The sequence below is a fragment of the Hylobates moloch genome, unplaced genomic scaffold, assembly GCF_009828535.3.
Source record: "Hylobates moloch isolate HMO894 unplaced genomic scaffold, HMol_V3 SCAFFOLD_5, whole genome shotgun sequence".
In the NCBI taxonomy this organism is placed as follows: Eukaryota; Metazoa; Chordata; class Mammalia; order Primates; family Hylobatidae; genus Hylobates; species Hylobates moloch.
This window is the reverse complement of record NW_026652280.1, coordinates 132,354,251-132,381,627: the sequence shown is the minus strand read 5'-3', so window position 1 is coordinate 132,381,627 and position 27,377 is coordinate 132,354,251. Positions and strand designations below refer to the sequence as shown.

General features: G+C 41.7%; 1 long non-coding RNA gene across 1 annotated transcript; it reads right to left on the bottom strand.

Moving 5' to 3' along the window:
- Positions 1-27,377, bottom strand: LOC131383539 (uncharacterized). The gene is made up of 3 exons (XR_009213680.1): positions 27,180-27,377; positions 23,576-23,623; positions 1-469 (listed from the first exon to the last, which is right to left on the bottom strand). It is a non-coding gene; the product is annotated as an uncharacterized LOC131383539 (long non-coding RNA).

Genomic DNA, 27,377 nt, shown 5'->3' with positions numbered 1-27,377 from the left:
GTATCATTGGGATTGGCACAGTTTCTTTGAGTCTTTCTCCACCTCACAGGCAGTCGGGCTTAGAGAGCTGTGATGGGGACGGGCAGGGTCTTGGGTCTGGGAAGTCCCAGAGGAAAGACTGCGTTCTTTCCCCAGGTTGAAGCTGTCAATCACCCTGCTGAAGGCTGGATTCACAGAGACAGAAAATGTAAAAGGGCTGCTTTATGATATCCATGGACGTGCCCTCATGGCCGTGAACTTCAATAGTTCTTAACTTTACTTGCCTAAGTAAGGGAAAACATAATAAATCAATAGGCAATTTGAAACATTAGTAGACTGTTATGTTTCATCTGAATTTTAGGTCTTCACTTTTGTAACTCAGGATTTTATGTGAAGCTATATTTCTTTAAAGATGGCAGCATTTTCTTCTTAAAATGAGGATCAGGACTGTGGTATCTTTACAGTATTAAAAATAAACTGTGCTTTGGACCTGCAAAGAAATATTCAGATGTCATAACCTGAAAATAACCTCTGAATTTTCCCACACTCTAACAAATCTCCAAACTGCCAAATGGATATGCACCAACATTTCCAGATTCCCCTGGGAACACATTTGAGAATGCTTAGTTCCAAAGAAAGAAAATGTTAGGGGAAAATATCCACACTCAAATAATAGGGGTTTACACCAAAAGTGCTCTTCTGTCAAAAGAAAGTATCTCAAGTGTAACATGGTAAAAAATATATATATACACAAGATAAATTATTTATACAATAAGAAGTTCAATTGTAATTTAGCTTTCTTGTCCACAAGAAACATCTTATATAAAGATGTTTAAAGCAACAACAAAACAAAAAAATTACACCTCTCTTCATTTATTCATATATATTATTATTTGGTGAAAGACAAACACAGTTACTTCTATTCTGTCTTTACTGAAAGGAAGACAAATAAATAAAAGTATCTTCATTTTTTTTTTGCCCTTTTCTCCTTCTGCTATGCTTGTCTTGCCAAACCCAATCCCAGTGTAAGACCAGCCAAATCATTCTTTACGCCTGCTCCTGAGTGGCTGAACATTGATGAAAATCACCTAAACTGCAGATTGATGCCACTATAAATACTTGGTTGCCTCCTTATCTACGGGACAATCTGATGGACTAGCTCTTCCATTCTTCACAACTGTTTCATATTGTCATTCTCTTCAAACATCTTATCACTTCCTTTTTATCTTATTCTAAATATGTGACTTTGAATAATATTTCCTCTAGAAAATATGGGCAAATCATAACCAAAACTCCAATGGGATTTTATAATGGAATATAAAGCAATTATAAACACTGTCCAGAAAAGTAAATACATAAGAATAGCCAATAAAATGAGAAAAACAAGAAAAATGGGAGTAATGTTGACCTATCAGTTATCAAACAAATTATAGAGCTACCATAATTAAATAATGTTAAATTCCTGCTGGAATAGACAATACATCAATGGCAGAGACCAGAGACCACATGTAAGGGTAAAATAAGATAAAGGTAGCATTTCAAAATGATGAGAAAGGATAGGATATTTAACAAATGGTGTTGAAAAGTTGGCTATCCATTTGAAAAAAATACAGTTATATGTCTACTACTTACCAATTTTGAAAAGTTAAATAGATTTTAAAAGCTATACATTAAATATAAAACAAAATTTCAAAAGTACTAAATGGACATATAAGAGGGTAGTTATAATTTTCTTAATGGGAAAGGCCTTATAAAGCAAGACATAACCCAAGAAAAAGCAAGACTTTGTTTCTGTACAGTTCTGCCTAGCAAAGCACTGATGCTCCTTCTTTTTCTTCCTGTAATAGCAGTCATGCCTAGTACCCAAGAATTAAAATTACTCTCTGTCCCTCCTCTTTATGCATCTTTTTATCTTTAATGGATTGCACAGGGCCTGGCACAAAGTATGTGCTCTAGGCTTATTGATTTCACTTGACTGAACTCAAATTACTTTGATTGTGCTACAGTCCTGGGGAGAAATAGACTTTAATCATCAATACTTAATAATACCCAAATGATAATAATCCTTCCTCATTTATAAAAAATTTTTTCATAGGTTATTTTATGAACCTCCTCTCCCCTTCTCCACAAAAGCCCCCAAAACACTAGAAAGTAGGCAGGAAAGATGGTAGTAGTAAGGTTCCCAATTTACCCACCTTCCCCATCCCCTGCTTCAGAGACATTGAGTAGTTTCCCCAAGATCTTGGTCTGGGTCTCTTCCAATTAGGTCATGCAGTCTCTGATTACAATTTGATGCAAAAAGCCAGGTGGGGCATTTGAGATTCCATTCCTTAATTCTACAGAAACACATAGTGTCTAGAAAAATAGGTTAAAAACTAATGTGTAAGGCCTACTCTCTTTTTCTACAGAGATGGCACATAATCCCTGCTAAAAATACCCAAGCCAAGTCACGTCATCATTTTTTTGGTTTCTCTTTCTGTTGGATGGGGTTGTATCTTGTGCACCATTTCAAATCCTCCTGATCTCACCTCTTAGTCCAGCCACTGCGCCAGGATCCCATTTTGAGCCAGTTTCAAAGGTACAACCTGACATGGCCTTGTCTCCTCCTGCACCTTCTACTTTTCACTTCCTCCCCTGAGGTTCTGTGGTGTCCACTTGGCATTTATGTGTGTGTAACCCTGAAGAGAGGGGAGTCAGTGCTCATGGACCACCCCTGATAGATGGGAATGGGAACCTTTGGGTAAATGCTGCCCCTTTCAGTTCCCAGGATGGACAGTTCTGAGACACATTTCATAAGTTTCCTCAGGAGGTTGTGTGGGTCAAGGCTGCCTGCAGCGTTGAGCAACTTAGTGATCCCAATTTGCACTGGACTGCCTCCTTCCCCTCCTCCTCCTCCTCTCTCCTGCTCCCTGGGATCACATTCCCAAGTGTACAACAGGGGAGCCATTGGCTCAGGCTCTTGTTGCGGGAACACCCAAACCAACTGGGATTAGCCATTTTCTTTTAAAGGAAACTATTGCTGTACAATACTTCCTAACATTTGTTTCATACTTTCAAGCATCCCTATTTCATAGTCACAACAAACTTATGAGAGAGCCACAACTATTTCCATTTGATAGATGAGGAAACTGAGGCTCAAAAGAAATTAAGTAACTTGATCAGGATCACAACAGTGAAAGGATGGTGGAACCAGGACTCAGCAGAGGTCCTCTGAGAGGGGAGGTCAGGGCCCTCTTTGCTATAACACAGCTGCCTCCTATCAAAATGTTTGCAGAGTGCTTTGATGTCAGTGCCTTGCACTCTGGAAAGTGTTCCTCCTCGCTTATCAGCCCTCTGCTGTAACACTCACAGCTGTTCCAAACATGTCCCCGCTTTTTCTAGCCGCAGACACATTATGCACAGATGATTTTTTTGTTGTGAACAAGCATAAAGGAATAGATCAGTAGCTGGAGAGGAGAATGTGGGACAAGATAGGGGGTTTTGAAGGTGAGAAATATGAGCAGATGTATACGCTAAAGAGAATCACCTAGATGAGAGGGAGGGATGGATGATGCAGGAGAGAAAGAGTGAATGAGAGGCCATAGGTCCCAAGGTAGAAATAAAGAGCCTATCTTTCGAAGACATGAGAGTCAATTCCTCTGTTACAACCAGAGGACAGAAGAAAAAACTCCTATAGATGAGTTCCGGTCTCTAGGTAAATGGCGATCTCCCTTACTCAAAAATACAAAACAAAGGGATGTTCTTTGGGTCTTATGCTGCACACTTCATGAACACAGGGGCCATGTCTGTAGCCCAGTACTGATATTTTAGAAGGCTCTCAGTAAACATTTGTGGTTGCTGAATAAATAGATATGAGTAAACATACATTCCCTTTACCACCAAAAACTTCTGAGACTAACACTAAATGATTAAGAAATGAATAAAAATGTCATTAAGAATTTTAGTAAGAGTTCAAATGACCCACAGATAAATCACTCCTCCAATCCTTGCTATTTAATATCGGTACACATGAGGTCCCCAGAAAACTGCCACAACTGCCCGAGTGTGGGGTGGTGGAGTCCTCACCTGGCAGCAATACCTGGGCAAAACAGACACAGGGGTTGTAGTAGACAAAGAGCTCAAGCTGAGTTCACAGGGTGGGGAAATAGTGAAGAGGAAGGAGATCCTCAGCTTCCTGTCCCAGGTGAAGAAAGGCGTCTATGGCCTGGGAAAATGGGCACTCCATGCCTACCCCCAGCTGGATGAAGCCATGTAGTAGTGTCCAGGTGCCACCCTTTCAAAGGCACATGCTGGAGCGTGCTCAATAGAAAGCAAACATGCTCTTTATAAATATACTGGAAACATTTCCCTATGAGGACCACTAAAGGAACTGAGTATGTTTAATCCAAGCAAAAAGACTCAAGAGGACCACCATAGTAATTTCCAAATATGTGAAAGGCTGTGATCTTTCCAGCACAATCCCTTTAAAACCTCTGAGTCAACCGCTCTTTGACCTCAGTTGAGCCTCCAATTGATTAATCCTACTTCCTTTTTGCTATCTCACTTTCTTCGTTGGTTAGCTCAGATTTCAAAGGCCAACATGGTAATCAATGTTGTATTTATACCCTCAAATTTCTCACTCTCTCACCTATTTGGTGCTTATTTCAGTGATAAAGGGGGGCAGGAAAGGGGGAGTCAAAGGCCCAGGCATGGGACAAGGCAGCCACCTAGGGTCCAAGACCTCACTTTCAATTCATGAAAGGGAATCTTTCTTCCCCATGCCTGCTGTTTTCTTCCATGTGGGGACATGAACTAGTGTCACACTCTTGGCTTCCTTCTACTCTCCCACTTGCCCTTCTCTACTGCACTCTTGCCAGATGGAATAACATACTTGATTAGTGGCTTTGGAAGGAGAACTGAGCCTGCACCAGATGGGGACACCTTCCTTGCCTCTCTCCTCTTGGCAACGAGCGCCTACAAGGAGCCACTCATTTCCTGACCTATTTCCTCCATGCTGTTAGTTTCAGAGAAGCCTACCTTGGAGAGGTCTGGGAGGGTTCACTGAAGCTTGGGTCTGGATGGGTAAGCCTGTCTAATTCTGGTGTTCAGTAAGTGAAAGGTCAAATCTAAGCCACATTTCCCAGCTATTAATGTCTTTCCTTCTAAAGGGAGCTTGCTGCCTTCGATGAGCATTGATTTCCCTCTGTTCATGGAGGATGAAGGCAAAACTCCCAATGGAATCAATCTTTTCTTCTCTCCCTCTCTCTCTCTTTCTCTCTTGTCTCTACCCACCAACCAGTCTGTCCCTGGAAAGAACATGCCCTCGACTGCACCTCTGCACCAGAGGCTTGGATAGGTGCAACACAAATGCTTGTCAGATCAAATAAAATAATGATGTTATTATGTCTTAAAGAAGATCATGTTTGAGGGTTAAGAGCAAAGTGGGGTCTGGAGTTTGGTGCTTAATCTTAAAGACCCAACAATAACATCAAATTTTAAGTGATCTCAAACCCTTCGTGCTGCCTGGCAATTCCAGCTGATTTCCTCAGTCAACTCACTCTTCCATTCAAGAGATTATTTCACTGATTCTTCTCTCTTCTCAAGCCCTCTTGCTTTTAACTCTTGGTTTGCTTCTTATTTCCCTGAAAAAATAAGAGCATAATAAGAGAGCTTCCACATATGTACCACTAAGTCCACTAAAGGTCCACATCTGTATCCTCACATGCTGTCTGCCCTCCCATTACAATGCAAGGCTCCTTCTGTAACTATGTTCATCTCCAAGGCCAGCCCTCACCTGGGCCCTGTGTCTCTTCTTCCCCCATGCAATGACCTTGCTCTTACCATCATCCCCTCTTCTGCATCAGTTTCTCTCTTTCTACTGGATTATTCAGATAAACATACAAATATATAGTGATATCTCCCACCCTTAACAAACGAACAACACCTTTCTCTCACATATCCTCTTCCAGTTGCTACTTCGTTTTTCTGATTCTCATTGTGACAAAATTCCTTGAAAAAGTTGTTATATTTGCTGTCTTCACCAACTCTTCCTTCATTTTCTCTTGACTATACGCCAGTCAGGCTTTCCTTCCCATCCTTCCACATCCCCCTAACTCCATTGTCAGGATAACCAATGAACTCCACATTGCCAAGTCCAGTGACCAGCTCTTAGTTCTCATTTTACTTGACCTATTAGCATTGTACAGATCTGATCCTGCCTTCCTCCTTCTTCATTTTTATTTGTTTTTTTGAGTGGTTTTAGGTTCACAACAAACTTAAGAAGAAGGAACAGAGATGTCCTTCCTCCTTCTTTTTTTTTTTTAAGACAGAGTCTCACTCTGTTGCCCAGGCTGGAGTGCAGTGGTGTGATCTTGGCTCACTGCAACCTCGGCCTCCCAGGCTTAAGCGATTATCCTGCCTCAGCCTCTCAAGTACCTATGATTACAGGCGTGCACCAGCACATCCAGTTATTGTTTGTATTTTTAGTACAGACAGGGTTTCACCATGTTGGCCAGGCTGCTCTCGAACTCCTGGCCTTAAGTGATCCATCCACCTCAGCCTCCCAAAGTGCTGGGATTACAGGTGTAAGCCACCACACCCTGGTCCTGCCTGGCCCCGCCTTCTTCTTTAAAGTTTGCTTCATTAGTTTCTGAGTCATCCTTCCCTGTAGGTACTTCAACCTCAATGACTACCCCTTCTCAATCTCCTTTGCTGGGTGCTGCAGCTTCCCAAATTCTGAATGGGAGAGTGCCTAGGGCTCCAGCCTCAGACCCCATCCTTTCTTCTAAGTCATAAACATTAAAATTCCAGTATGGGCCCCTTCCCTGAACCCCAGACAGACCTCAATCACCTTCTCAACACATCCTCCTGGATGTCTAATGAGTGTGTGAACCCATGTGTCAAAACTTGAACTTCTGATCTTTGCCCCTAAACCTATAGAATTTCCCATCTCAGTAAATGACAACTTCACTTTTCTAGTTGCTCTGGAAAATCTCCTTCCCTTTCTCCCCCTCCTGCTGCTCCTCGCCCCAAGGCCTTTGTACTCTCTACCCGAGATGCTCTTCCCCCTAGTTATCCATCCACATGGCTTGCTTCTTCCTCTCATTAGGGCATCTTCCATAATGGCATCATCTCAGAGAAAACTTCCCTGACTAAGAAACAAGACCCTCTTTCTCCCCACAATCACCCCGCTTTGTTTTTCTTCAAAATACTTGTTCCTATTTGATATTACCCTTATTATTGTTTAAAGTGTATCTCCCCCCCATCTCACGCCAGTTAGAATGGTGATCATTAAAAAGTCAAGAAACAACAGATGCTGGAGAGGATGTGGAGGAATAGGAACGCTTTTACACTGTTGGTGGGAGTGTAAATTAGTTCGACCATTGTGGAAGACAGTGTGGTGGTTCCTCAAGCATCTAGAACTAGAAATACCATTTGACCCAGCCATCCCATTACTTGGTATATACCCAAAGAATTATAAATCATGCTGCTATAAAGACACATGCACACTTATGTTTATTGCAGCACTATTCACAATAGCAAAGACTTGGAACCAACCCAAATGTCTATCAATGATAGACTGGATTAAGAAAATGTGGCACATATACACCATGGAATACTATGCAGCCATAAAAAATGATGAGTTCATGTCCTTTGCAGGGACATGGATGAAGCTGGAAACCATCATTCTTAGCAAACTACCACAAGAACAGAAAACCAAACACTACATGTTCTCACTCATAGGTGGGACTTGAACAATGAGAACACTTGGACACAGGGTGGGGAACATCACACCCCAGGGCCTGTTGGGGGTGGGTAGCTTGGGGAGGGATAGCATTACGAGAAATACCTAATGTAAATGACGAGTTAATGGGTGCAGCAAACCAACATGGTACATGTATACATATGTAATAAACCTGCACGTTGTGCACATGTACCCTAGAACTTAAAGTATAATAAAATAAAATAAAATAAATCTCCCCACTGGGAGGTAACTTTTTGAAGGCAGTAAGTTTGAACACTTTGTTTACTACTCTGATCCCTAACACTTACAACAGTATCATTTAAAACATAGCAGCCGCTTGGTTTAAGAATGAACTTCCAGGGAGTTAAAGTTGTTCAAAAGCACAAGGCTGCTTCAGAAAGCTGCCTCTGAGAGTCATTGCATTAGGCAAGCAGTGACCATCTGGGCGGGCATCAGTGACATGAATAAGTATTGGGGTTAACTGAACCCAAGACTCCATGATTCTGGGGGATTGTGCTCCCTGAAGTCATCAGTAGCTCCCTCAACAAAGAACCCACAGGTCTTTCTCATTTATGACACTTACAGATGAAGTTTTCTCTCTCCTTTCCCTCTGCTTAAGAGGCAGCACTGAGTTGGCCAAGTCCTCCACCTATTCCCTGACCACCACTCAGACAGACCCCTTTGCTGGCTCCTCTTTCTCTTGCTAGCCCTTTAAACCTGTGTGTTGCCAAATAGTTTTTTACTTTAACGCTCTCTCTAAATGCCTGTTAATCATTATCTAAGATGATAGCATGAGAAAGATTGCAAAAATGCTAGGAGTAATATTTAAAAAGCACAATGCATTTTGCTTTGCATGTTGGTGAAGTCTCCTGATTTTTATTCAGAAGACCTAGGCTTGAGCTACTTACCCATTTTGTGTCTGGGGACAAGACTCTTAACTTCTCTAGGCTTCTACTTCTGCATTTATAAAACAAGGAGAATAATATCTCACCTTACATGCATTATCTTAATGTATGAGGTTTGGGTGATATATGTGTGGATAGGTTTTATAAAATATAATCTGATCTATAAATAGAGATTTTATTATGATAAACCATAAAAAGGGGTCACTAAACCATTGTCTATAGAAGATAATAATTGATATAGGGCTGGGCATGGTGGCTTACACCTGTAATCCCAGCACTTTGGGAGGCCAAGGTGGGCGGATCCCTTGAGGTTAGGAGTTCAAGACCAGCCTGGCCAACATGGCAAAACTCTGTCTGTATTAAAAATACAAAAATTAGCCAGGTGTGGTGGCAGATGCCTGTAATCCCAGCTACTTGGGAGGCTGAGGCATGAGAATCTCTTGAACCCAGGAGGTGGAGTTTGCAGTGAACTGAGATCACACCACTCCACTCCAACCTAGGCAACAGAGCAAGACCCTGTCTCAAATAATAATAATAACAATAATTGGTATAGGGAATTGTCGTTTCATGTCTGTGTCTGTAAGGAGAAAGTTGTCCTTGTAGGCCTGTGATTGTTTTTAGGCCCTCTGTCAAGATCCAATCAAATCAGTAACGCACTATAACTGCCCATAGATCTAGGCTTATAGTCTCAAATAATGTACAAATATGCAACCAAAATAATTGAGCTGAACTGCTTCTTTTGTCCAAATAAATCAGGCCACTTTTTCATATCTAGAAATTAACAGTTCCTGAATCTTTTTTTTTTTTTGAACAGGTTTTTGCTCTGTTGTCCAGGCTGGGGTCTAGTGGTACAATCATGGCTCACTGCAGCGTTGACCTGGGCTCAAGCTGTCTTCTCACCTCAGCCTCCCAAGTAGCTGGGACTACAGGCGCATGTCACCACACGCAGTTAATTTTTAATTTTTTGTAGAGACAAGGTCTCACTATGTTGCCAGGTTGATCTTGAAATCCTGGGCTCAATTGATCCTCCCACACTGGCTCTCTGGGATTACAGGCATGAGCCACCGCACCCAGCCCCCTGAATCTTCATTGGCTTCATTCACACCAGCCCTGCCTGTTTGCTGCTGGAATCTGGCTGGATCATCTTGCCAGGAAAGGGGGCTTATTTGGGGTTTCAGGCAGGCATATCACCACATTCCTGTATAAGACTAGGGGAGTTTCAACATATTCCAGGCTGACCTTTCCTTTCAGTTGCAGATCAGACAGAGTCAACCTTAGTTTTATTTAGTTGGTTTATTGTTGTTTTCCCTCTGTGACATAGAAGTGTGCACTTTGAGGGGGAAAAAATCCTACCTGTTTTACAGTTAGTTCCATGAGAAGTCAAACTAGTTATTAAAAGTAAGAAATATTTTAAGTTGCTCAGCTGAAATTTTAACAGCTCTTGTCTAATCGTTAACATACAAACCTCCCTAACCAGAATATTTGTGGGGGATGACTTCTTAACAGGATCTAAAATCAGCACTTTCCCAAAAAGCCTGTTAAAAATTACACATTTGGAATTTTGTCCTAGTCTGACTAGGCTGCCGAATTCCCTTCTGATGTTTCCTGGGGGGTGGGGAAGAGATAAATAGCCTGATTTCATTTAATGTAGCACATTTCTTTGAAATCTGTTGTCAGATTTGAGAATTTGCTGAAAGGTAGGGTGACCAATCATCCCCTGGATTGAGGGGTTTCCAAGGACACAGGATTTTCTTTGATTTGGGAGGCCAAGTTGAGCTGATCATCCTAGAAAGGAAACCCTAGTCCAAATCACTCACAGGACAGGTGAGGAAACTGAGGCCCAGCCAGATGAAATCATTTGCCACCATATTACATAGTTAGCCAACATTGACTGCATTGCTGGGACCAGAACCCAAATCTTCTGAGTCTTAGTTCAAAGCTCCCCTGACCCACTTGACTTCTCCAAACTTAAGTTTGATGACTGGTTTGTCGGTATTTGACCGCTTTATTTAGTTTATATGTGAGCAGAGGAAAGCGATAGTCCAAGTACATTCTAATCAGTGATCATAAAGACACAGATGTTCTAAAGCAACATAAAAATAACATCTACCGAACACCCATGTTCACAACAGCATTACTCACAATAGCTAGAATGTGAAAGCAACCCAAATGTTCATGCATGGATGAATGGATAAGCCAAGTGTGGTATATACATACAATGAACTATGGGATTCAGTCTTAAAAAGGAAGGAAATTCTGACATTTGCTTCAACAAAAATGAATTCTGGGACATTATACTAAGTCAAATAAGCTAATCACCAAAAGATAAATTCTGTATGATTCCACTTTTATGAGGTACTCTATGAGAGGATACTTATAGATCTAAGATATAAATACTATACTTAGAGTGTTTGTCTACTCTAAGTAGTCAAAATCACAGAGCCAGAAAGTAGAATGGTGGTTTGCTGCAAGCTTGGGGGAGGGAGGAATGGAAGTTATTGTTTAACAGGAACAGAATTTCAGCTTTGTCAGATAAAGAGAGTTCTGGCCAGGCACGGTGACTCAGGCCTGTAATCCCAGCACTTTGACAGGCCGAGGTGGGCAGGTTGTTTTAGCCCAGGAGTTTAAGACCAGCCTGGGCAACATGGCAAGACCTCATCTCTACAAAAAAAAAATACGAAAATTAGCCAGGTGTGCTGATACATGCCTGTAGTCCCTGCTATTAGGGAGGCTAAAGTGGGAGGATTGCTTGAGCCCTGGAGTTTGAGGACGCAGTGAGCTATGATCTTGCCACGGCACTCTCAGCCCAGGTGACAAAGCGAGACCCTGTCTCAAAAAATAAAAGAAAGAGTTCTGGAGATGAATGTAATGATGGTTGCACAACAATATGAATGTACTTAATAACACTGAACTGTACACTTAAAAATGGTTGATAGTACATTTTATGTTAGATCTATTTTATCACTTTTTTAAAATGGACAAATAAAATAACCACAAATAGCTCATCTATTCCATTGGTGCAATGTTGCTGTTAAAGAGGTCTGCAAAGTGCTTTGCAGCCATTTATTAGCTTTGGGATGTTTTGTCAAATCAAACCACATTCTTTAGATAAGGAGTTTGGTTTGCTTTGATATTTGGTGACCTTCCCTTAGCTAGGGCATAGGATTTCCAGATGTGCAACACTCCCAACTTCTAGCTGCAAGCTCACAGCCTGGCACATAGTAAGTGCTCCATAAACATTTTTTAAATAAATAAATAACAGCAAGGGCTAATATTTATTTGAAGCACTTATTCAGAGGTGGGTTGAACTTGAAGCTGGTGACGCTTAAGCTTCAGGACGTCTCGCTTTAATAAGCCTTTTCTAGACCTTGTGTGCGGGCGAGGGGAGGACCTGAGCAATGTGTTCACATAGTCACATATTCATATAAAACTTGCAAAGGTAAGATTTAGCTTCTTTTTATTAAAGAGGGCTTCCAAAGTTGTATAGTCTTCAAGTCCTTTGAAACCCAAATCTGTCCCTGTACTTACTGCCTTTCTAAGTATTCTATGAATTCCTTTCCATGGTTTCCTCATGCAATTCTCACAACAACCTTATGAGGTTGATGCTATTATCTTCACTTCTGAGATGAGGAAATTGGGCAGCTCCACCATGGTTACCCCATGAGGGAGTGATGGGCAAGGACTTTCACTCTGGCATTTGAGGCTAACTCTACAACCCCACTGAACACTAGGGATGCCCCACTGAACACTAGGGATGGCCAAACCTAACTCTAGCTCATGTTAAATTAGGCATGTAGCCAGGGGTGGTGGTGCATGCCTGTAATCCCAACACTTTGGAAGGCCGAGATGGGAGGATCTCTTGACCCCTGGAGTTCGAGACCAGCCTGGGCAACACAGCAAGACCTCGTTCCTATGAAAGAGTTAAAAATTAGCCAGGCGTGGTGGTGCATCCCTGTAGTCCCAGCTACTTGAGAGGCTGAGGTGGGAGGATCTCTTGAGTGCAGGATTTGAGGCTGCAGTGAGCTATAATTGCACCACTGTATTCCAGCCTGGGTGATGGAGCAAGATCCTGTCTTAGAAAAAAGAAAAAAAATTAGAGGTGGTCTCGGTAAGTACTATAATTTCACCTGATGTAACTGTAATAGCAACGATTGCATGATTGGCTGGTCTTTAAAAATAACCTGTGATTTGGGGAAAACACTTATTTTACAGGTTTTTTCCTGTCTGTATCCTCACTTCATATTTTTGTTTGGTAAGATAGAAGGAAGTTTGGGAAAGGGGAAAAAGAAAAGGGCAAGGCCAAAGAGGAGAAAGGAACAGAGATGTCATCCTATGTTAAGGAAGATTCTTCTTGCCCCCTCCACAGTTTCTTTCTCTTTCTTTTTGAAGGATGTACAAGGGTGCTTTGTCTCTTGGGGAGTTCCTCTCTGGTTTCACCTATTCTCTGAATCTGCTCAACTTCTACATTAGAGTCCCTATTTCTAGTCTGACAGTCCTACAAGTCAAAGGGCAGAAAGGAATCTTTCCTGTAAACATCCTCTGGGCCACTCCCGGAAAAGGTGACCAGCAACCACCGCTTCCTGTCTTTATTCTGACTCTTGGAGCAAATAATACAGTTTTCTATTCCTCTAAGATTTCTTGGAGCCAATAGGAGAACAGAACTGAAAACGTCATAGGACTGAAAATATCCTCCTATTGAGGATGCTGCTTTCTTTAGATTCAGGTTCTCCACTTTAAAAAGTCATTCCCACCCCTGTATGGCTTCCATACAGATGCTGGGGATACGCGCTGTGCCTGGCACTTAGGAAATGCTGCTTACTGACTCCCACCTCCTCAGAGAGGTGCTGCCATTCACCCAAAGTCAACCCCACCCCAGTTTCGTGTCCCTCTCCCCCACTGCCCAGAATTTTCTGTCTTGATTTCCCTATTTCTGACTGCAGTGCAGGTATCACCCAGCTGGTCAAACCCCAGGGTCACTCTGCCCATCCTTCGCTTCCCTCAGACCTCATTAATCACCAAGTACCATGGGTTTTCCTTCTTATTCATGCCCATACTCATTCTCTGTTTTCCATTTTCTTTGCTGACAGTTTGTTCGAGGCCCTGCTTATTTTGGGTCTGGGACATTACAATTGCTTCCTGGCGGGGTTCCCTGCCTTTAGAGTCGCTCCCTGCTGAAAGTGGATTTGTCATGTAGCTAATAAATCTCAAGCTCCAGGACAGATGCTTGTACCTAATTTTGTATCTTGTGACTTTATATTCTCGATCTGCCCCACCCCCTATCCATTTTGCACTCAGCTGCCAGATTAATCCTTTTTACAATAGGTTTTATTTTTTGAGCAGTTTTAGATTCACAGCAATATTGAGCAGAAAGTAAAAAGAGTTCCTGTGTGTCTCCTGTCCCCAGACATATATACACAGCCTCTCCGATTATCAGCATCCCACATCAGTACATTTGTTTCAGTCAATGAACCTACATTGATACATCATTATCTCCAGAGTCCATAGTTTACATTGAGTTTAATCTTTTAAAAATACTATTCTTTCGGCTGGGCGTGGTGGCTCACGTCTCTAATCCCAGTACTTTGGGAGGCCAAGGCGGGTGGATTATCTGAGGTCAGGAGTTCGAGACCAGCGTGATCAACACGGTGAAACCCCATCTCTACTAAAAATACAAAAATTAGCCGGGCGTGGTGGCAGGTGCCTGTAATCCCAGCTACTTGGGAGGCTGAGACAGGAGAATGGCTTGAGCCTGGGAGGCGGAGGTTGCAGTGAGCCAAGATCGTGCCATTTGCACTCCAACCTGGGCAACAAAGCTAGACTCTGTTTCAAAAAATAAAAATAAAAAATAAAAAAATACTATTTTTTCATATCACTGGTCTGCTTTAAAACTGTTCATAAAAATGCTGACCATCAGGACATATTTCAGAATTGAAGGAAAAAATTGAAAAAATTAAATAAAATTCTGCCCATATCTCCAAAGTCTATGTCCTTACTTGGATATTCAAGGCTTTCCACAATCTTCCCCAACTTTCAACCTGATTTCTCAAGAGTCATCTGTGCATGCTCTTTGCAGGGGGTGCTCTTCACCGACTCCCACCCGCCGTCCCCATTGTCACATCTGTGGCTTTGCTACACGTAAAATCTGATTGAATTCAACTCCACAAAAATGTGCTGTGACTTACTTAATCTAGGATGTCTATCTGCCTCCATTCTGACCATGAAAAACCCAGCCAGTTTACTATGCCAGTCCACGAGCCCCTCCTGGCTGCAATCCTGTTTGCCTCAATAGCAGCAGTTTCTAGCTTGAGAGGGGTTGAAATGGACTAGTAAGACTTTTAAAAACAATAATAAAGTACCGGGAGGCCGAGGTGGGTAAATCACCTGAGGTTGGGAGTTTGAGACCAGCCTGACCAACATGGAGAAACCTCGTCTCTACTAAAAATACACGATTAGCTGGGTGTGGTGGCACATGCCTGTAATCCCAGCTACTCCGGAGGCTGAGGCAGGAGAATCACTTGAACCTGGGAAGTGGAGGTTGCAGTGAGCTGAGATTGCGCCATTGCACTCCAGCCTGGGCAACAAGAGCAAAACTCCATCTCAAAAAACAAAAACAAAATAATAAAGTACAACATCTGATTGTCAATTTTTTATTCTGCCAAATAAGAACTTAAAAAACAACTACCACCATCACAATATCTTATTTTAAAAAAGACATTTACTAATCAAAAAGCATGAAAGGCATAATATCAGAATAACTGTTGGTTCTTTAAATGTAATTCACTTAGCTTTAGGAAAAAAATCATTTTTAAAAAAAATTGTATGACTGTCTGAGGTAGCGATCTCCACCACCTGTTTCGCATTTAATCACAGGCTGCTTTGGGGCACACTTTGCATTGTTGCCTCTCTATTTAGCTTACTGTGCGCATGTTATTTCCCCAACTGGAAGGTAAGCTTTATAAGGAATCTGTAAAAGGACTGCATGCTTAACTTTCCAGCAAGGCTTTGCACACAGAAAATGTTCAATAAATATTTGTCGAATGAATGAATCAACCTTTTCTAAGCCTGTGCTAACCAATAAATCCCCTCTTAATGGGATCTGAGCGCCCCATCCTGAGGCAATTTCTCTCAACAGACTTCTTTAAAATGAATTATCCAGTACAAATTGCTTTACTTTTGAGTGAAGCCTAAAAATAAAAATTGTTTAAACCTGATATGAAAAGTAAACAGTTTTTTCCTCAGGGCAGTAGCAAGCCCCAACAAGGAGGAGAATCAAGACACAAACACACTTCTGTACCTGCCATTTAATTGATCCTAGTTATTTTGGGCTTTGTTGGTAGGCATGCACACAGTCCATGCTTCTGGCTTGACTTGACTGCATAGGGTGGTTGGCATTCTTTCTGGGGCTCTCATCCCTGTGCCTAAAGCCTCCACAATAACCATGTTGTACCTTTCCCGCTCTCTACTCGGGTAACTTGGAAAGAAGGGTTAGGAAGAAGCTTAACATCTGGCTAGCCAAGCCTTGGTTTTCGATTCCAGAGTTGATACAGAGCAATTCAGAAAAGTGTCTTTTGGATTTACAGCATTGTTTTTGCTCAGAATCTCGAGTTACCTTCAAAACATTTAAATAAGATAAGGCCACATGCTTGCTTAAAACATTCATCAACTTTCAATTCAATTCCATTCAACGGCTATTGATTGAAGACCTGGCCCTGATGACCAGGGCCGGAATGCCAGGCCCTGTTCTAGATGTTAGGGATATGTCAGTAAACAAAGCAGACAAAACTTTCTGCCTCACCGAAGCTTAGAGGGAGGTAGGACTGAGGTGGGGGAGACAAACAAGAAAGATAATGAATAAATAACATATTATTTCTGTGTTAGAAGGTGATAGATGCAATGGAAACTAATTGGAGCAAGGGGGTGTTGCAATTGAGACGGGAGGGACAGAGGAGGCCTTGTTGAGAAGGTGGGTGGAGCAAAGGCTTGGAGGAGGTGAAAGGTGTGGCCATGAGACCATTTGGGAGAAGAGGAAATGCTTTCCATATTATGACCTCACCCAGCACCCTCTCACCCTGTGGTCCTCCCACATGGATCTCCAGCCGCCCCTGCAGTCTCCTCCCCACTTCCAGGCTTCACACACATTGTTTCATCCTCAGGACTGTATTTTCCTTCCCTGTCTCTTGACCAACTCCTCATCCTTCCGACCTCAATCTAAATGCCACCTCCTCAGGTGGGCTTTTTTTTGCTGCCCCTCATCCATTAGAACTTAGATGTCCTGCCACAGTCATAGCCCTCCCTTCAGATACTTAATAAATACTGTTTGAATGAATGAACAAAGAAAAGGGCTCAAAGCGGGTGTTGCGGACAGGGATTCTGACTCATTGATTTATCCCCAGTGCTGGGCACATTGTTGAAGGTATTTGGTAGACTTTATCTTCATAAATAAGCTCCATTATCAGGGATGGATAGAAGGATTATGTTATGGCTTACTTAAATTTAAGCATAATAATACTATAGACAAGATTTTTGAAAGGGGGAGTGAAGCATTAATTTGTGTTACGGGGAATGAATTCCCTCCTTCCTTCACGTTTTCCAATGAAGCAGGCCTTGGTTTCAGTCCTTGGCCCACACGAGCCCTGTTCAAGGAACATTTCCCACCAGTGATGGTGCCTTCCTGTCTGAGATCAGCATGTCCTTCAATTTATTCTGCAACTCAGTCAAATTAATTAAAACTAGATTTGTCCTGAGAGTTCGTTCATTAAGGTGTCACTGTATATCAAATTCCCAATTGTCTGGGATAATTAAAACATCCTAAAGATTTCCCCAAATTATTTATACTTTTGGGAGTATAAACCCTTGTAGGGTTCAGGACACACTACCCCAAAATATGGCACCTTCGCACTTCAGAAAACCCCAGAGGCAGGAAGGTTACGCTCACCTTCCCCTTGCCTTTCTCTTAGAAGGAGGTCATAAAACCTTCTTTCCAGAGGTGCCCACCCTGTAGCCAGGGGGAAGGAACGCCCCTATCTTTGAAGACACAGAGACATAGAGAAGAATCTGAACAAACAAGCCTTGCTAAGTTCCCCCTAGTTTATTAGCATTAGATCATACAGCTTTTGTCTAATCATCTCCACAATCATCCACTTATTCATCAGACTTAGCATAAAAACCCACAGGTTTCTCTGTCTCTTTGGATTTTCATTTCCGAAGCTATGCCATATAAAACTTACATATTACATAAATTTATATGCTTTTCTTTTGTTAATCTGTCTTTTGTTATAGATGCCTCAGCCATGAACCCAGCAATGGGTGAGAAATTTTTCCTCCCTTACACTCCAAAGGTATATTTTTATTGCTATTTGCTCAGGAAATGCCATAAGGATGATTTAATGATTTCAAATCGCCACCTCATTTGACATGCATTTTATGTAACATAAAAATCATGCAATATGATTGAAACAAAAGAAATTAATTAGAACAAAGAGAAAAATACAAGCAAGGCAGTAAAGTGAAACAAGAAATAAAACCACTCACGACACGGAAATTCCAACTGTAAAGACTCAAGTAGTTTCTGGAGGGGGATCACAAATTTGGCTCTGAGCAATGAAGAAAACAGACCAGTTATAGGATTCACAGTGTTTTATAACATACATACCACGGTCTCAGGAGCCTTAAGACCTGAAAGACATTTCTCCCATATGTCCTCAAAAGGGACACTGATGTCATGAATGACACTTAAAGCAGATGAGTTTCCAACAGCTGTTTCTTATGGTATCACTCAAGGAGCCTTTAACCTAGGGCCTAATGACAAAGTGAGGTCCTTTAAAATTCAGTTCTCTGAGGGAATGACATGATGCAGTTCAGAAATGAAGTTTTTTAATTATCTGACTTGATCCACAGATAAAGTTTAAAATATCTAAAATATCTAAAAGAAGGCCAAGTGTGATGGCTTCCATTTGTAATGCCAGCACTTCGGGAGGCCACGGTGGGAGGCTTGCTTGAACTCAGGAATTTAAAACCAGCCTGGGCAACATAGGGAGACCCTTTCTCTACAAAAAATGTAAAAATTAGCTGGGCATGCTGGCTCATGCCTGTGGTCCCAACTACTCAGGAGGCTGAGGCAGGAGGATTGCTTGAGCCCAAGAGGTCAAGGCTGCAGTGAGCTGTGATGGCCACCACTGCACTTGAGCCTGGGAGACAGAGTGAGACTCCATCTTGGAAAAAAAAAAAAAAAGAAAGAAAAGAAAAAGGAAAGGAAAGGGAAGGAAGGAAGGAAAAGAAAGAAAGAAAGAAGGAAGGAAGGAAAAGAAAGAAAGAAAGAAGGAAGGAAGGAAGGAAGGAAAGAAAGAAAGAAGTAAGGAAAGAAAGAAAGAAAGGAAAGAAAGATGGATGGCCTGCAACTCTCCGTAAATGTTGTTTTCTCCAGTCAAGCTTCCATAAGAATTAAGCAGCAGAGAAGTCAAGGATAAATTGTCTGGCAGGTACCCAACAGCTGAAACTCTATACTTCTGATTAGATGCAGATGTATACCTAAGAACTTGGCATCCACTTGTGAAAGTGAAGGTTCCTAACCAGGCCATGTACTTGTATAGACCTACGTCCTCAAAGAGGCAGACTACAGTGTACCCATGGGTAGGGGCCAGATTTCCTTCAGGAAATAGTCCACGTTTGCTATAACATCACAATAAATGAACAGCCAAGATCCATGGAGTGGCCATGGTGTGGGACATAGATAACAACCCCCTTACCAACATTAGACACTGCACAGTTAGTTTTCTGTTATCCTGTTTTGGTTTTATCATGTATATCTCCCCACCCATTTGAGTAGTTAGTTGAGAATTGACTGTTAAAAATGAAATCAACCTGCAGAGAAAAAGTTATGTTGGATGAATCACTGGGGCCCTAGGCTGTTGGCTTCATGTTTAATTTGGATGCTTCCCAATCCAGTCTTGAGTAGGTCACCCCATATAGCTTCCTCCATCAGCAGGATGATTTTGTTTTAGAAAATATGTACACTTGGTAAACTGTCAAAGTGAGTTGTACGTAAGGTATGTGTTGTTCAGAGGGAGAAAATATTTTCAGCACTACTTGAAGTCTTTATACCTGACAATGCATTAAGAATTCAACACAGTAATCTTATTGTTTTAGCTGTTGCTTTTACCATTACTCATGCAGCATGACTGGGAAAAAAATTAATGATCCCCCCCCAACCTCCACAGTGTTTGGTGTGTGTGAGTTAAAAAAAAAAAATCTTTTGGTTTGGGATGAATGCGTCGAACAATCCACCATCTGGTGTACAAATATTTTTATAGACACGAATCCAAATACCACAAAATCACTGCCATGGCTCAGGTTCTGTGAATCTTTTTCTGAGGTAGACTTTTTATTAAATGTGATTATTCTTGAACTATGAGACTCTCTGCAGGAGAATTAAGATTTAGCCTTGAGAACAAAACTCTTCATGTTGACCAATATTTTTTAAAAGATGGAAAGAACTCTCTCTCGAGCTAATTTCAAGGAGGACGAAAAAGAACTTTGTTTTTGTTTTTGCTTTTTTGTTTACATACTAAGCATATACAAACTGAATCAGTGACAACTTCTGTTACATTCCTGCTGTAATCCTGGCTGGTGGAAGAAGATAAGATACCAGTAAGCTCTGCGGGCATCAGGTTTCAGCCCTGTCAGGTGTAATCAGAACCCTGGTCTTAAAACGAAGGCCTCCACTCCACCTCCTCAGGCAGAGGACACTTCATTCCCCAGCCCCAGGCACTAAGAGGAAAAGGAAGGATCCATCCCGTAAGAGCAAAATAAAACAAAATAGCAACACTGGGTTTGTGTGTTCCCTTTAACTCTTGACACCCTGGAATTAATGCAAAGTGGTCTGTATTTAATATCGAATTCCCTTCCCTCACAATGCGATAATGACAAGAGATTTTTAGAAGGCATGGATTGTAGTTTTAGAAAATTAAGATTCTCCTCTGAACCTAATGTAAAGAAAATTGATGAGTCTGTGCATTTGATGGGATTCCTAGGTCAGCACCATGTCGTGAAGACATTTTCTGAGATAGTGAGTTTGCTCAAAATGTCACTTCAACTTTTAAAGCATGGAGAAAATTGCTTGTCAGTGAATGTACCACTCAGAGCAAAATAGAATTTTTATTGCTAGATTTCCTTTCAAAGTTAAAAATAAGGGTAAACAGAACCAAAAGGCTGTTTGGGGGAATGTAGTGATCTGGGGAAGAGAATGATGGCATATCGTTGGAGCTTCCAGCTTTGCTAGTGGAACTCATTGGAATGTCCATGAAAATCACCACAGAGCTCAGACATAGATCTTAACTGGCAAAACTGTCCTAAAATGACTGGACTCTGATGCAGCTGCCTTGGGAGAAGTGGGAGAAATAACAGTCCCACTTCAGCGATCGGCAAACTAAGGTACAGTGGAAATTGAGCGGTCGGGCAAGTGTCACCAAAAGTCAGTGGTGAGCGGGAGACAGGCCCAAAAGAGCTGAGGAAGTGTAAACTCCGGTGATAAGGCGATAACTTGAGGAAATTAAAACCCGGTAGTGTGGGAAAGAACAATTAGCCAAGACAGAGGGGCAGGAAGGAATACAGAATGAATTACAATCAGAGGAAACTAGCCAGCAACAAAAGAGATGAACTGGCGGGGGCGGGGCGAGAGGGATGGGAGAAGTGACTTAAGAATGCTGGCCTCTCTGGGTTCCATTACCGCCTTCTTGTTAGGTCGCCATCGCTGCGCTCATAATTTAACCCCTTCATGCCTCGGAGTGTCTAACTCCAAGGCAGCTATCTTTATCCATTAAGTTATTTGAGACTGTACTACGAATATGATGAATTCTAGATAAGAATGGCTGCAACATTAGTTTAGAAAAAGTTACCCCCCCAAAAAAAGACAGAAGTTTAAGCTTCTATAGATTAGCAAAATATTTCCATCAGAAACATAAGAAGGAACATGTAAAACACAAGTATCAGCAAATGCAGATGTTTTAAGACCAAGAAGAAAGTGTTTATGAAAATGAACTATTTTAAAGGAAAACATGTAAAAGTGTTTAAAAATAATTTTGATGACTATCGAGATGACCTAAGGGGATGAAATGTCCTATAACTAGTAGGAAATGATAGAAAAAAGTATGATTGTTTTATGAAAATAAGAATTTGCTTATTTTAAGCCAATGAGTTTGTCACACATGATTATGGGCACAAGAGAAGATATGCCATGAGCCCAAAATTAAATTGTCTTTTACTTCAATCCTAAAAGTCAATAGGCAGAAAGCTAAGAGGAAGCTCTTCTTTAATCAACCAAGATGCTAAAATCATGGAGAGAAAGGCAAAAAAGACCACAGCAGCTAAGTCATTCAAAAGAAGGGGGAGAGTTGATTTCATAGAATGAAGTGGAATGAAGATGCTAAGTAGGAGTAGAAAAACATGATACTATTACAAAGGGCTGATTGAGCAAACAAAGTGGATAATAAGGCAAATTAAAGATTCCTATAAATCCTGTGTCCAGCAAATGAATTAACTGCTCAGACTAATAAATGAAGAAGCATCACACAGAAGATAATGATTAAATGTCACCATGGGAAAACAGAAGGTTCCTGGTTTATAAAACCAGCACACTTAAAAAGAAGAAAAGGGTGGGGGCATTTGAAACAATACTAAGAGGCTTTAAAAGTGAACTGAAAAAAGAAATGTAAAGTAGACAGTGATGGAAGGCAGCCTTAGAAGACATCTCAACGATACAAGATTCTTTAAATATCTTAAAGGGATTGTGGGTAAGGAGGAGCATCCGGGAACTTGAAACATTAAACTCGGGTTTATTTTAATTTATTTTACTTTAATTTTTTGGTCTTGCCTTCATGAGGCCAATAAATGTACCAGAAATGGAAACAGTGTCAGAGAGTGATAAATTAAGAACAATGAGGAATTCTCTTCCAATAAATTAGCTCAAGAAAAGATAACTCCTGAGTGGGAAGAAAAAGCTGCAGAGATTAATACTACCTTCATGCAGCGTTTGGATGGCTCCTAGGAATCACAAAGATACCTGGGGAAATCAGAGCCAAGTAAATCTAGTACCCTTCAAAAAAAAAAAAAATGGACTACCGAAGAAGCAGAAAAATGCTAGCCTTCCAACTCGGGAGCAATTGAAATATTTAAAGTATAGATAAAGCAACCAAGGTGGAATTACCAAATACCTAGAAATATATGAGTTCGGCAGACAAAACAATCAAGTTTTAGGAAAAGTGACCTCCTGAATAAAATCCTTATAGAAGTTTTTAGGCTTTTGAATTTTGGCCACTATACTACAGTTTATAGAGAAGATGAATAAATGGACACCTATTAGCAACATCATGATATTCTGCAAATGGCATTTGTTAACTAACATCATAGAATACAGACTGATAAGGAAGAATTGGAGCAGATTAAACAGTCCTCTCCCCCTGGATGTGCTGACATCAGCGTAGATGCAGAAGTATCCATTAGCGTAGGCATCCAATGACCGGAAAGCTAGTGGCATCTGTCACACGTGCGTTGTACAATTGCAATGCATTGTATGCGTGAGCAAGAGCACCTCAATCTCAGATTCATTTAAGCAAATAAGTCATCATGGAAATAGTACCTATGAAGAAATCCTTGAAGAGGTTTTGGAATGAATGGTTTGCTGGGCAGGCAGGATATTTCTGATACAAGAAGAGCCTCTGAGAAGGCCCACAGCCAGGAGTGGGAAATAGGGCTGAGGAATCAGGAACAGGGCTGAGAGAGCATAATATTGGTAAGAAGTGATGGGAAAGATGAGGTAGCCTATAGTAGGAGAGAGATCTGAGCATGGGCTTTGGAGTGAGACAACCTGGTTTGAAGCCTAGCTCCATAGTGGTATAATCTCTCCCCCACCCCCACTCCGACCTCTCTGTGCTTTGGTCTCTCCATCTCAAAATTGGAATTTTAATAAACTTACCTTAAGGACTGTACTAAGAGTTAAGTGAGATGTTCTGTGTTCAAGCACCTAGAAAAAATAAGAACTCCAATATTAGCTATTGCTGTGAATGAATTGTAGTCAGTCCAAAGATGAGAACACTCGCCTTCCTCACTTCCTTGGGGTCATCTCTTTTGACTTTCTGCTGCCTTTTCAAAACTTTTACACTCTCTAAGGACAACAGCCCTACCTGGCTCTCTCACTCTAAGAGATGGTGGGAAGGACAGTTTCACTCTCGATTTCCCTGTTCTCCCCTCAAAACACACTCTTTCTTCTTAGCCCCCTCTGCTGTTTCTGAGAACACAGTGCCCCATTTCTTTCCAAGGCTAAAACCTCTTTGGCAGCAGAGAACCCGACTGTTACGGATTCAGCAGTTGACGGTTGACCTCCAGCAGGTTGGTGCTCGGTCAGTAAGCCCATTCCTCTCTCCCAGCTGCAGTAACTCCTTCCTGCCAGCCTCCAGCCCTGCTCAAGTCTTCTCTGGCTCTGTGCATTTCTTCCTCCAATGTGCAGAGCCACCACCACCCACTTCTTTCCTTCCCTGCATAAATGAAACTCCCCTCTCTCTAATTTTTACTCCCCCTTCCTCTGCTGAAGCAGCTGGTTTGATGGCCACCAAAGAACAAAGTTTTTCTCCATCTTATTCTATTCTAGTTTATTGTGGTTCTGTGTTACCTCTATTGACACATTGTTTTCTCTTTTCTGATGGTTTCTTTATAGTCTTCTTTTTCTTTGCTCAGGCTGTTCCTGTAAGTATCTCCAGGGATTCTAGACTTGGCTTGTTCAGTTTCTCACACTGTTCTGAACAACCTCATGTAAACCTTCAAGCCCATGATTTATCATTTCTTTGTTATTGTTGTCGTTTTTGAGACAGAGTCTCGCTCTGTTGCCCAGGCTAGAGTGCAGTGGCCTGACCAAGGTTCACTGCAGCCTCGACCTCCTGGGTTCAAATGATTCTCCCCTCAGCATCCCAAGTAGCTGGAACTACAAACACATGCCACCATGACTGGCTAGTTTATTTATTTTTCTGTGGAGACAGGGTCTCACTATGTTGCCCAGGCTGGTCCTGAACTCCTGGCCTCAACTGACCCTCCTGCCTTTGCCTTCCAAAGTGTTAGAATTACAGGCAAAAGCCAGTGCACCTGGCCATTATTTATCATATCTCTGCAGGTCATTCCTTGACTATCCTTCTGAGGCTGGAATTTCCAATTGCCTTTTGAAATTCTCACACCATTGCCTTTTCATTCATTTATTCATCCACTCAAAAATATTTATTGAGTGCTACTGAAACATGTTTAAAACTATCTGATTATCGTTCTCCATCCCCACTGTCATCTGCATTTTGTCCTGCCTTTTCTCTGGGTAAATGATATCCTTTCCTTTTCTTTTTTTTCTTTTTTTTTTTTTTTGAGATGGAGTCTCGCTCTGTCGCCCAGGCTGGAGTGCAGCAGCGCGATCTCCGATCACTGCAGGCTCCGCCCCCCGGGGTTCACGCCATTCTCCTGCCTCAGCCTCCCGCGTAGCTGGGACTACAGGCGCCCACCACCTCGCCCGGCTAATTTTTTGTATTTTTAGTAGAGATGGGGTTTCACCGTGTTAGCCAGGATGGTCTCGATCTCCTGACCTCGTGATCAGCCCGCCTCGGCCTCCCAAAGTGCTGGGATTACAGGCGTGAGCCACCGCGCCCGGCCAATGATATCCTTTTCTTAGGAGCAGAAGCTAATTTCATTTCTTTGCAATCTCCCAGAGTGACTTAGTATAGTTTCTAGAACTAAATGGGACTCCATAAATACTGTTGAATTATATTGAGCTGAAATCATACATGAAGTGATAGACAGTTATGAGAAGGATCTTAGAGGACACACATCTATTCATTCTTTGGCAAAAACACAAATAGACTAGTTATCAATTAATACCTCTCTTGCACTAATTTTACTTTTAGCATTAAGATTCTAAAATTCTATACAAGTAGTGCAGAAAATTTATGTAAGAGGCCTAAAACCATTAATTTTAAAGATGGAAATAGAATTGTTCATAGAGAGGACTATCCTTTGTTTAGCAAAAGACCTTGGATATGAAAGATGAAATCTCCAAAGCTAACTTAATTTGTATAAGTATCAAGAATTGAAAGCTATTACATGCCTGTAATCCCCGCACTTTGGGAGGCCAGGGTGGGCAGATCACTTGAGACCAGGAGGAGTTTGAGACCAGCTGGCCAACATGGTGAAACCTCATTTCCACTAAAAATACAAAAATTAGCCATATATGTTGGTGCATGCCTATAATCCCAGTTACTCTGGAGTCTGAGGCATGAGAATCGCTTGAACCCAGGAGGAAGAAGTTGCAGTGAGCAAAGATCGTGCTACTGTACCCTAGCCTGGGTGACAGAGGGAGACCTTGTCTCTAAAAATAAAAAAATAAAAAAGAATTGAAGTCTGAATAAAAAAGAATGAGATTATGTCCTCTTCAGAAACATGCAGCTGGAAACCATCATCCTCAGCAAACTAATGCAGGAACAGAAAACCAATCCTACATGTTGTCACTTATAAGTAGGAGCTAAATGATGAGAACTCTGACACAAAGAAGGGAACAGCAGACACTGGGCCTACCTGAGGGTGGACGGTGGGAGGAGGGAGAAGATAAAAAAAAATATTAAGGCCGGGTGCAGTGGCTCACGCCTGTAATCCCAGCACTTTGGGAGGCTGAGGCGGTCAGATCACAAGGTCAGGAGATTGAGACCATCCTGGCCAACATGGTGAAACCCCGTCTCTACTAAAAATACAAAAATTAGCTGGGCGTGGTGGCGCATGCCTGTAATCCCAGCTACTTGGGAGACTGAGGAAGGAGAATTGCTTAAACCTGGGAGGCAGAAGTTGCAGTGAGCCAAGATCATGTCACCACACTCCAGCCTGGCGACAGAGCGAGACTCCGTCTCAAAAAAAAAAAAAAAAGTTATTATTGGGTACTAGGCTTAGTACCTAGGTGACAAAATAATCTGTACAACAACCCCCCCATGTCATAAGTTTCTCTATATAACAAACCTGCACTCGTACCCCTGAACCTAAAATAAAAGTAAAAAAAAAAAAAAAAAAAGAATTGAAGGCTGAAAGCCAGAAGGGAAGTGAGAAAGAGGAGCTCAGGGCAGTGAAATGAAGTGGAAATGTTGTAAGGAACTCTACATATAAGTGGTTAAGAGTGACCAGGTGAGTTTTAAACACAGGGATGTCCCATATTTGGTTTGAAGTTATTGGCTGTGCAGTGTTGTAATTTGATGTAACTCCCATCCTATATCAAATTATGTTTACATAATTAAGAGAGTCCACTAAAGTGATTTTTCCTGAGCAAAGAAAGTCTGCTCTGTGTTCTGATATATATTTTTAAGCACCTCTCACTCTATCACCCAAAAGTGTCAGCTGGGTTCCACCTACTAATGACCAGTTATTCTATGAGATGATCTGAAAGATTACAGAATGGCTAATAAAGGGAGTAGCAAAAGCCTGTCACACAATGAATACTTGAAGAACTACCAGGTGTCTGTTTGACAGAGGGGATTGCCCTGCATGGCCATGAGATGTGCGTGACTCACCCTGGAGAGGGGAGCTCCTGTACAAATTGACCGTTCATGGTCTTAGTTCTGAACTGCCTTTCTGGACCCTTCTTTCTGTTTCTCCTCTACTTTTGACGCTCTGAGCTAGCAAGTTTGATGTCCTTCTTCTGTGCCCTATCCTAGGTCTGGGCTTGATGTTCACCGATTTTGTTAGGTAACATGGGGTACCTTAAAATG